Here is a 10,403-nt window from a genome sequence, read left to right on the forward strand (position 1 = left end):
AGAGGAATCTGCAGGATCCCCACGTCCCAGAAAACAGATCGCGGTGGGAGGAGGGGAGCTGTGGCCTCTGCACTGACGGTGGGGGTGCTGGGCAGGGCCTGCCATGGTGGACAAGGCTCTGGGGGGGTCCCACCCCAGCTCTCAGCCACATGCCCTCTGCCCTCCTCCAGGAGGTGATGTGGGGCAGACACGGTGGGCCACGCCCCTACACGGCATGCCCAGCGCCCCCCCCCCCCCCCCCCCCGTCCAGGGGAGATCGGGGGCTCCCTGGTTTCTACCTGCAGAGAATCCCTCCCCCACCCGCCCCGGCTGGTCCTGCTGCTGAGTTGAGGCCAGTATTAGTGAGAACAATCGGTTCAGGTTGCTGCCAGAGCCCAGAGAGCAAGGGCATATGCTAAACTTGGTCTCGTCTCGACAGAAATACGGTCTCGTACATCATTCCTGAAAGTGGAAGGTCCCACGGAGTCGTGAACAAGAGACCGTGCTGGCCAGTGTGCCGTCGTGGGCGCTCCCATCTGACGTGACCCGCGCAGCCCCCGCCCACCCCCACCCCCAGAAACCTTCCTGCAGGGCCAGCCCCAGCACCCCGCCCCCCACCCAGCCCCCTGGAATTTGGCGGCCGCTCTCCGTCACCTTCACTGGCCTCCTGGTGCAAGGGTGGGTCCCAGAAGCAGACAGGCCTGGGCCGGTGCCACTCGTTCCCTCCTTACCAAGACCTTCTGCCCCACCCCAGCCTCAGTGTCCTCATCTGAGAAATGGGGACAATAGCAGCCCCTCCTTTGGGGCATAGGCTTAGCTGTTTCCTTTGCGAAGGTAACATTTCAATGCAAATGCTCACTTTCGGAGCCCCACCTTCTCCCGTTTCCAAGGGTCCTGCCTCACCCTCAAACATCTGCTTTCCATCAGGACTGGGCAAGGAGCCAGGAGAAACGACATGTCCGAAAATGGGCCAAAGGGGTGGTCCTAGGATCCAGAACATCAGAGGCCTGGCAGCTTCGGGACAGTAGGACCAATGGGGTGCTGCCCTTGGCCCCCACCCCCGGCGAGGCCTCCAGGGTCTGGGCACGTGGTGGCTTTCTTCCCCTCAGTCAGGCCACCTGTGGGAACCCTGGCTGGACCTGACTCTTCCCTGATGGACCCCCAAGGGACGCGGGGCATTCTGCTGGCCCAGGGCTCACCTGACAATGTCCGGTCCTTTGTGAAGAAGACCCTCACAGCTGACGGGGGCAGAAGCACACCCTTATCCCACTGTAGAGTATGGGGCACACATGTCAGCCTCACACCCCATAATCTGGGTGGTGGGAACTCGGGGACCCTGGGAAGGGCAGGTTTCTAAACCACTGGGAAATCCCCGCAGGGCTGGAAAACTTCACCCCCACCTCTAGTGCAGTGGTGTCCTGTTTATGGGGCTTCTGGCAGTTCTGGACCTCGGGGAGGCCCGGCTCTGTTCTGGGCTGCCAGCCTCATCTGAAGAACCGGGAGGGCGCTCAGGACCCTCTGGGCTCTCCACTGGTTTCTGGCACCCCCACCCCAAGGCCCCGTTGGGCCCAGGCCTCCTGCCCTGTCCTCCCCGTTGGCCTGGGTCACCTGGCCCCACAACACTGGCCGGGACATGTTCCTGCCAATCCCAACCCCAGCAGTCGCCGGGCCTGCCTGTGCCACAGTTCCCCAGACCACCCCACCTCTGCCATCCCTGGGCTGGGACCCCTGCCTCTCACCTGGGCACTGGAGCCCCCACCTGCCAGCAATCCAGTCCACAGGCAAACACGGTTCTCTCTGGCTGCTTTCCTCCACCTGCTTCCTGAGTGTCCAGTTGGCCCCCAGGTGCTGAGGACGGGCCCCGCCTCCCTGTCTGCTCTCTCCCTTTCTCGTCTCTCTGGACCCAACACCTGGCCCCTGCCCAGAGCAGCCCCCGGTCTCCCTCCGGCTTTCATCTTGATCCCAAGGTTCCATGTGACACTGTGGGTGTGTTTGCCTGTTGGCATCTTCCTCATCGCCTGCGCTGGACCGCGTTGCAGCTGGTGGCCCCGCCCTGCAGGCCCAGATGGGAAGGGCCGATTCCTGGGGGACTCGGAGCAGAGACTGCCCCTCGCCTGAGGGTCGAGGGAGGGCAGGGAGTTGGCAGCACCTGGGAAAGTGTGGCCAGGGGAGGCCCGAGGTGAGGGAAGCAGGGGGGCATGGGGCCATCACAGCCCCCGCCTCTCCTGCCTGGATCAGGGGGAGACTGAGGGCACGGGGCCTGGACAGGTGGTCTGTCGGGCCAAAGCGGGACAGCAGATGGGAGAGAGGCAAGCAGGAGTACCCCACTGTGGTAGGGCCCAGGTGGACCCAGGTAGACCCAGCTAGGGCTCAGGTGGAGGTCACCTCTGTTCTCCTCTCTGTTCCAAGCATAGTGGGATGGCCTGACGGCACCAGGGGAAGGGCCTAGTGAGTTTCTCTTGCAGAGGAAACTGAGGCTCAGACATCAGTGGCCCCTCAGTGGGCCCAAAGCTGGTCAGGGGAAGTCAGGACCAGGGCGGGGAGTGACCCGGCATCCTCTCCCAGGTGTGCAGAGCCCACAGAGATCTTTCCCTTGTCTTGGCAGCAGGCTAAGGGGGCACGCGGCCCCACTACCCGCTCCTCTGGGCACCCATGTCTGGTCTGGCACTGGCAGGGGGCTGGGTGGGGTGGGAAGGGGCAGAGCCCAGGCTGGTTGTGGGTTACCCCTGTGCTTGGAGCCTGCTGGATCCCTGCCCACCAGGCAACGTTCAGGACTCAGGGCTCCGTAAAGCTGGTGGGCCTGGGGGCTGTGTGCACCCTCTGAGCTCTGGGGCACAGCTTATCCAGACCTGGGGAGAGGACAAGTGAGCCAGGGTCTGGGGAGGAGAAGCCGAGCTCCCCAGTGCCCGTGGGGGCGGGGATGGGCGGCTCTGTTTCCAGGGGAGGGTATCAGGATTCAGATTCGGGAAGCCCTGGGGCGGGATCCTGGGAGGAGCTGTTGACTGTGCTCGGGGCACAGGCGGGGCCGGCTGCTGTCCCTGGCTGGGGCCCACACCTGTTGGTGGTGGGCGGTGGCTGCAGCAACCTTCCCTGGACCACACCTGGCCAGGCCGGAGCTGTCGGTCTGCTGGTGGGGATGCTGGTATTTCCCACCTGAGGTGCAGGTGGGGTGAGTCACCTGGAAGCGGCCCCGCCTCCCCGAACCCCATCTCTCCACAGCCCCGAGCTCTGGGCGTTCAGCTCTAGTGAGGAGAGGCTTGCTCTGCTGAGCCGCCTCCTGGAACCCTCGGCCTGGCTCTCAGCATGACGGACGGTCTGCAGCTAGGCCAAGGGGGAGGCCATTCGCGGTGTCCCGTTTATGGCTGCTGTCAGAGTAAAGAATGACACAGACAAGCTTTTGTTCCAAGGACAGTTGGGAAGCTACTGGGGTTCTCATCCTCACTCACCAAAAATTTACTCACTGAGCATCCGCTGTGCCCTCGGCCCAGAGCAGTGCGGGGGCAGAAGCATCCGGACCCTCCCCCTCGAGGTTGGAGCCAGGGGTGGGGGTCGGGCATGGATGGATGGGCGCATCCCATGGACGCATCTGTTGTTGGACACGTGGGAAGAGCCAAGAGGCGGGTGGATGTGCTGCAGGCGCTTCTCCAGGACGAGCCCCGCGTGGGGCAGCATTCCGGCAGAGGGCACGGGGAGGGGGCACAGACGCCCCCAGGGAGCAGCCTGGAGGCTGTGGAAGACGATTCAGAGAGCTTGGTCCTCCAACCCCTGCTCCAGCCTCCTGCACCCTCCCCCAGCCCCTCCTTTCTCTCGTGGTCAGAAGCTCCAGATTTGGATAAATGCTACACCGTGGAGAGGGACCTGGCTTCCCAAGTGGTTCCAGAGGGCACCAGTGGAGGTGCATGGGGTGGGCTCCCCAGGGGCGGACCTGCGGCAGAGGAAGAGGGAGGCAGGAGGGGCCAGCAGAGAAACCCACCCCGCTCTGTGGTCTGCTCTATGTGCAGCTTTTCTTGCAGACTTTGTGGGGCGGGGCTGGGGTGGGGGGTGGTCCTGGTGCCCTGGGCATCCAGCTGGGATGGATTCCTTGCAATGTGCCTCAGGTGGTGGCCCAGGAGTCACACACACCTCCCACCTGGTCCTCCGAGTTCCTTTACATGGTTTCTGGTCCCTGCCCTTGAGGTGTGTAACCCTTGCCTCAGGCTCTGCTTTCTGGGGACCTGGGCTAAGACAGGAACTGGGGCTCCAGGAAGTGGCTAGGCTGACAGTGGAGAGGCTGGCGAAGGCTGTGGTCACTGCTCTGTCACTGCCGCTGCCAGGGAGCAAGGGGCGAGGGAGGGAGGGGACCCGTCCTTTGGGAGCCCCACCGCGCTGTTCTTGGCTCCTGGGCAGGAATTCACACCCCGCTGCAGCCCCAGGGCCTCCCTGCAGGGTGGCCGGGACACCCTGGGTCAGGGCTGGGGCTGGCAGATCCAAGCAGTCCCGCTGTGTAGACCACTCCCGGGACCAGGCAAGAAGTCAGTGGAGCCCACCTTTGGCCGCCCAGCGGTTAAAAGAGAAAATGGATCCAGGAATACTGGAGCCACCAAGTGGTTAATTGGCTTTGCCTCAATCAGCCTGATGAATATTCATGATGTGTGCTGTCCTCATCAGGCCGAGGTCTGCATCCAACGCGCCCCCCCCCCCCCCACGCTGGCACGGCCTCGCACCCCTCTAGGTCCGCGCTGACAGACACCAGCCCGCACTCAGCTCTGATTGGCCTGGCTGCTCTCGGAGATGCCATAGCAACCCTGGCTGGTTGCCTAGCGATTCATCCCTCTCTTCCTTTCTCCCTAAAGCCTGAGCCAGTAATCCATAGGCCGGGGTGGAAATGTCTTTGTGCCGTGGTGTGTGCACGTGTGTACCTGCGTTTGCACACAGGTGTCCATGGGGTGCGCGCAAGGAGGGAACCGAAAGGGACTGTCCTTCCACCAGCAGACCTCAGGCCCTTGGGATGCGCCCGTGCTCCGTCGCTGCCTGCCTCCCCTGCCCTGTGCTTGGTCTGGGCCCGTCCCTTGCCTGGGGACAGTGACAATGAAGGATAGGCTGCACCAGCCACCAGCCGGGTCCCGGACCCCCAAGTCCGCAGGGGCCACAGGCACCGGGGGACCAGGCCTTGTCCTCAGCAACCCCCCACCGTGTCTCGTAGCTTGTTGGTGAAGGGACGGTGATGTCAATGCCCAGGCCCTGTCCAGCGAGGACACCGGGCTTCTGCTTCATGGACCAGACTGTCAGGTCTGCACACGGGTGGGTGGGAGTTGACCTGTGCTGTGATGGGTCCTGCGTCTGGGGCCTGGCTGCCACCACAAGGCCAGGGAGAGCCGAGGGCCAACCCTGCTCTGTCCTGGACCTGTCCCCCCTGGGAGCTGTTTCTAGTGGACATTGAGGGACCAGCCCTTTGGGAAGAAAGCGGTGGGAAGACCCATTCTGATTGGTGTTGCCATTTATTCCTTTTGTTTAGAAAAGATGTAAGGAGGATTTCAAACCGGGGATGTTGGCAATACCACCTGGATAGGTTTGGAGTCCTGGACAGAGGTTGGAGGGGCGCAGGCCTGCCCTGCGGCCCCTGAGAGTGGCACTGGTGCCCGGCACAGCACGCCCCCTGGTCCTGGACAGGGACCCTCCTGGATGCCGACAGGAGTCCTCTAGGACGTGGGGTCCTGTCTGCCCCTGTCCAGACAGGCCGGGGGAGCATGGCGGAGCAGACAGCCCTCGGAAGTCGAGGCAAGGGCCCACTGGCCATGGGGATGCCGGCTGGGAGGCCTGCTCACCTTCCCAGAGGGACGTGGAGCGGCCACTGTTCCCGTGGGAGGAGATGGGGGGATTGCAGCCAGCACCCCGGGGATGTGTTAAACTTCCTTTATTTTGGGACATCGAAGAACTTAACTCTTTGACGTCAATAGTGCGTCAGGATTAAGAAATCAAGAGAACTGGACTCAAAGTCAGCCACTAACATTTAATCGGGGTCATGAGACAGCAAAGCAGAGCGAACTGCTGACAGGACGCAGAGGCACGGATTTCTGCTTTCCCCGGGGGCGTCTCGAGGCGCATCTCCTCGTGGGCGGTGTGCGGGCGCGGGTGGTGCGCGGGCTTCCGGATTGAACACAGCAAATGCCGTCTCTCACGAGAGGCACACAGCAGCTTTGTCTCTGGTTGATGGGGAGGGAAGGAGATCAGACCTTGCTCCCCGGGGTCCAGGATGCGTGACAGCCGGTGGCCGCGCGGAGGGTGGCGGGGCCCATTCCCGCGGGCTGATGGAAGACCGAGTTGAGCTTTGATGAACGTGGAGATGCTCTTAGGGCAAGTGGGAAGCCTCATCTCAGTTCCTGCTGGGCGCTGGGAATCCTCCCCGTGTCTCCCGAGACCCCTTCCTGGTGGGCAGGGGCTGTGCTCTCCGTCCCAGCCTGGGTGAGGTCAGGCAGGCGGAAGGGCGTTTTCCAAGCAGCCGGACTTTGTGCTACTAAGACTCTTGCTCCAGGAGCAAGGAGGCGTGGGTTCCCTGAGGAGCCCAACGTGGGGAGCCCTCCATGGCAGCGCCCAGAGCCTTCTCCAGAACCTCAGGGATTAGGGTTCCCTCCGTGGCTCCTGATTTGGGAGCTGGGAGGGGGTGGCTGATTGGTGGGGACAGGTGTGGGGGGCTGGTGTCCGCAGCAGTAGTGAGGTGAGAGGCCCGGACAGCCCGGCAGAGCTGGAGAGGGGGATGTGAGCAAAGGCAGGGAGGAGGGGCCAGGGATGGCTGGAGTCAGCGAGGGGACCTCGGCGTGCCTGGGGGAGCTCGGGGTCTGCCTTGACCTGGTCTGTGGACCACCCTCAGGGTACTGGGATGGAGGGAGCAAGACCAGAGACTGATGTGCCCCTGGGGGAGGTCAGGGTCGGCCGCCCCACTGCTCACAGCACCCCCACCTCCCACCCCGGCACACCCCTGGGGAGAGGTGTGTCATGGAGCCTCTGGCATTGTGGGTTGGCGGGCCCCAGCCGTGTCCCTGAGCCCCCCGCCTGAGCCCCCCTTGCAGGGGCCAGGTGCCTCAGGCTGGTCTCAGGGCTGGCCTTGGCGTCTGGGGATGTGAGGAGCAGAGTTCCACTCGGGGCTGTGATGGACGATGGGGCGGGGCTCCCTTGTGTGTGGAGCTGGCCAGGCCTCTGGCGGTACGTCCGATGAGCAGGTGGACGGCCGCGCATCTGGCCGTGCCGCTGGAGGCCCCTTTGGGAGGGCCAGAGAGGCTCCACTGTGCAGGACGGAGCCAAGCCGAAGGGTGCACTGGGGCCCCGTCCAGTCCACGGGACCCTCTCTGGAGGCTGAGCTCACACGTTAAGGGCCGCAGGTTCTGGGCCTGGGCGTCTGCAGAACTGAACATGTGATGGTGTGTGTGATACGTGTGTGATGTGACGTTACCAACCAGGCAGTGCCGCGTTGGCGGGTGGGGGTGCCTAGGGCAGGGTAGGACAAGAGGGCGTGCGGAAGCCCAGGTAGGGTGGGATTCACCTCCAGGGCTGGACATGAGACTGTGTCCAATCTTCTGTGGTGTTTGGAGGTTAAGGAGAAAACAAGGGACGGGGAGGGTCTGGCCCCCACCTTCCCCTTGACCTGATGCTCAGACCCCCCCTTCAGGAGTGTGGAGGGTGGCTGACAGCTGGCCAAGCCCTCAGCAGGGCACAGCCAGGCACCTGGCCCGTCTGGTTCTCCACAGACCTCCAGGGAGGGAGAGGGGGCCCCAGGGACCGGGGTGAGCTTACTGTAGCACCTGGGTGTGACCCTGCCTGGGGGTCAGGACTCCAGAAAATTAGTTGGTATGTTCAGGGTACATGGACCCCGAGGTGGGGAGGCCAGCTGGGGTCCTCTCTATGGCCCTGGGGAGGGACCTCCCACGGCTGTGCCCAGAAACACTCCCGCGGGCCCTGCAGGTGCCTGCCCGCTGCCGCGCTCCCCAAAGTGGGGCCCTCTGCCTCGCTCTGCTTTCATCTGCCTTCAGGGAGGGGCACTGTCCCTACAGGGACTGGATCCTTGCTGGACCCCATGCCTGGTGCCGGGGACATCCAGGTGAAGGCAGAAGCCCACACGGCTTCTTTAGAGCCCGTGCAGGGGCCAGCCTGGAGGCCTGCTCACTCCCAGCTGTGAGAGCCCGTGCAGGGGCCAGCCTGGAGGCCTGCTCACTCCCAGCTGTGGGGTCCCTGGGGCTCGGCCTGGGGAAGCCATCCAGCTTCTGACCCGGGGCCAGGGCGCAGCTCCAGTGAGCATTTCTGAAGCACGGGGCCATCGTGTGGTGTCACAGGCCGGGTGGCTGCTCCCCAGGACCGAGTGGGCATGGCTGGAGCACATGGGCCGGCTTGATGTGAGCCCCTCGGAGGGAGGGCAAGGCCTGCTCCACCGGGAGGTGGCTGCGTGCACACATGTGTGCACACACAGCCCTCCACCCCGGGTGCAGCCCTGGTCTTCCAGCCCTGACTCAAGCCCCACCCCCTGGGCCCCCGGGAGGAAGAGGGGCAGGGGGCCGTCCGGCTCACTTTCAGTAGCTGAACGCTTTGCTCGTTTGGTGTGTGTGTGTTCGGTGAGAGCTTCAGGGAGGTACAGCTCACACACCCTAAACTCACCCGTTAGCATGTGCTGTGGAACCGTTTCCACGGTATCCAGAGTTGCAGCCCCCCAGCCCCAGGCAACCCAGAGCCACTTTCTGTCTCCTAGGTCGCACCCGTCCCGCACATCTCGCGTAGACAGAAGCCTACGACGTGGAGTCTTTCCCTCAGCAGGATGTTTTCCAGATTCACCCCTGTGGTGGCTGGGTCACTGCTTGTTCCTCCTAATGGTTGAATAATATTCTTTTGTACAAATAGACATTTTATTTATCTACTCATTGTGCGTTAGACATTTGGGTTTTTTCCACTTTTTGGCCATTATGAATAAAGCTGCTATGGACATTTATGTACAAATTTTCCTGGGGAATGTATGTTTTCATTTCTCTTTGACATACACCTGTGAGTGGAATTGCTGGGTCACAGGGCTAGTCTATGTTTAGTTTTTTTGAGGAACTGCACTATTTTATGTTCCCCTCAGCAGTGTAGGAAGGTTCATCTGGCTTTTTAATTTTTCTTATTCTCTGGAGACTAAAGCTATCCACCCATCCACCCACCCATCCACTCACCCATCCACCCATCCCTCCCTCCCTCCCTCCCTCCATCCATTAATCCGTCCATCTGTCCATCTGTCCATCCATCCATCCATTCACCATCCATCCATCATCCATGAGTCCCCTGAGCACCTTCTGAATCCCAAGGCTGGGTTATATGGGCTGTGGAATTTAGTGGGGTCATGCCTACCTGCCCCCCAAATGCCAGGAGGGTCTTTAGGCTAGGAAGTGCAGTGATGGGCGCATGTACCCACATCCAGGGGTGGGTGACTTCCTGGGGTTTTGCCTGTAAAAGAGGAATGTGCAGGATAGGAGGCATGTAATTTCAGGCACCGGGAGATGCCCTAGTGCAGTGGCCACTGCTGTCTCCTACAGGACTTTCCCCATCCTGTAAGTCCCTGCCCCAACCAGGGCAGCCTATCGCAGAAGGCTTCTAGGGCAGCAACTTATCAAACTTAAATGTATGCTTGAATCACCCACAGGACTGGGGGGCACTGAGATTCTGAGTTTCTAACATGCCCCAGAAGGGCCAATGCCACAAGATATTAGGGAACAGGAGCCAGAGCAGTCCCACGTGTTCTCATGGCTGTCCGCAGCATGGAGGTTCCCCTCGGTTGATGAAGTCCTATTGTTGGCACGGGTGGATGTTTCTCTAATCAGAGGAACCTCCCCAATGGCAGAAACCCTGCCCCCCCCATACAGCCTCCAACAGAAGCCCGGTGTCATTCCCAGGTGCTCTGTCACAGGTGTCCACTGCTTGACCAGAGGTGGCCAGCCCACAGGTCTGGTGAGAGGAGCTCCGTGGGGCTGTGGAAGGACTCTTGAGCACCCCCAGCATGGGACTCACCCATGGTCCTGAGCCATCAATGGGCCAGAAGTCCTAATCTCCCAGGGGAGGACCCAGGGGAGCGCTGCCGCTGCTGCCCAGAGGTCTTTCCCAGGAAGGGCAGCCCCAGTGTCCGGAGCACATCCCAGCTTGCGCTCTGCTGAAGTGTGGGCTGCTGCGGGCAGCCTGGTGCAGCGATGCCCCTCTAGCAGCTGGTGGCCAGCAGGGTGCAGGAGGGTGGACGCAGGTCAGCAATCCCCATTGTCCCCAGGAAACTGGTCCTCACTTAATACCTCTTGCTCTGCTGGGGCCATACCCACCTGACCGAACCACAAATAGCACCATACACGAATCAAATCGGAGGCTTTATCTTTGGAAATTAATCTGGCTCAGCGGAAGATTAACCAGGACAGCCCTGTTGACAATGGTGCCCAAGGTCAGGG

This window comes from Ursus arctos, unplaced genomic scaffold (genome assembly GCF_023065955.2).
Source record: "Ursus arctos isolate Adak ecotype North America unplaced genomic scaffold, UrsArc2.0 scaffold_16, whole genome shotgun sequence".
In the NCBI taxonomy this organism is placed as follows: domain Eukaryota; kingdom Metazoa; phylum Chordata; class Mammalia; order Carnivora; family Ursidae; genus Ursus; species Ursus arctos.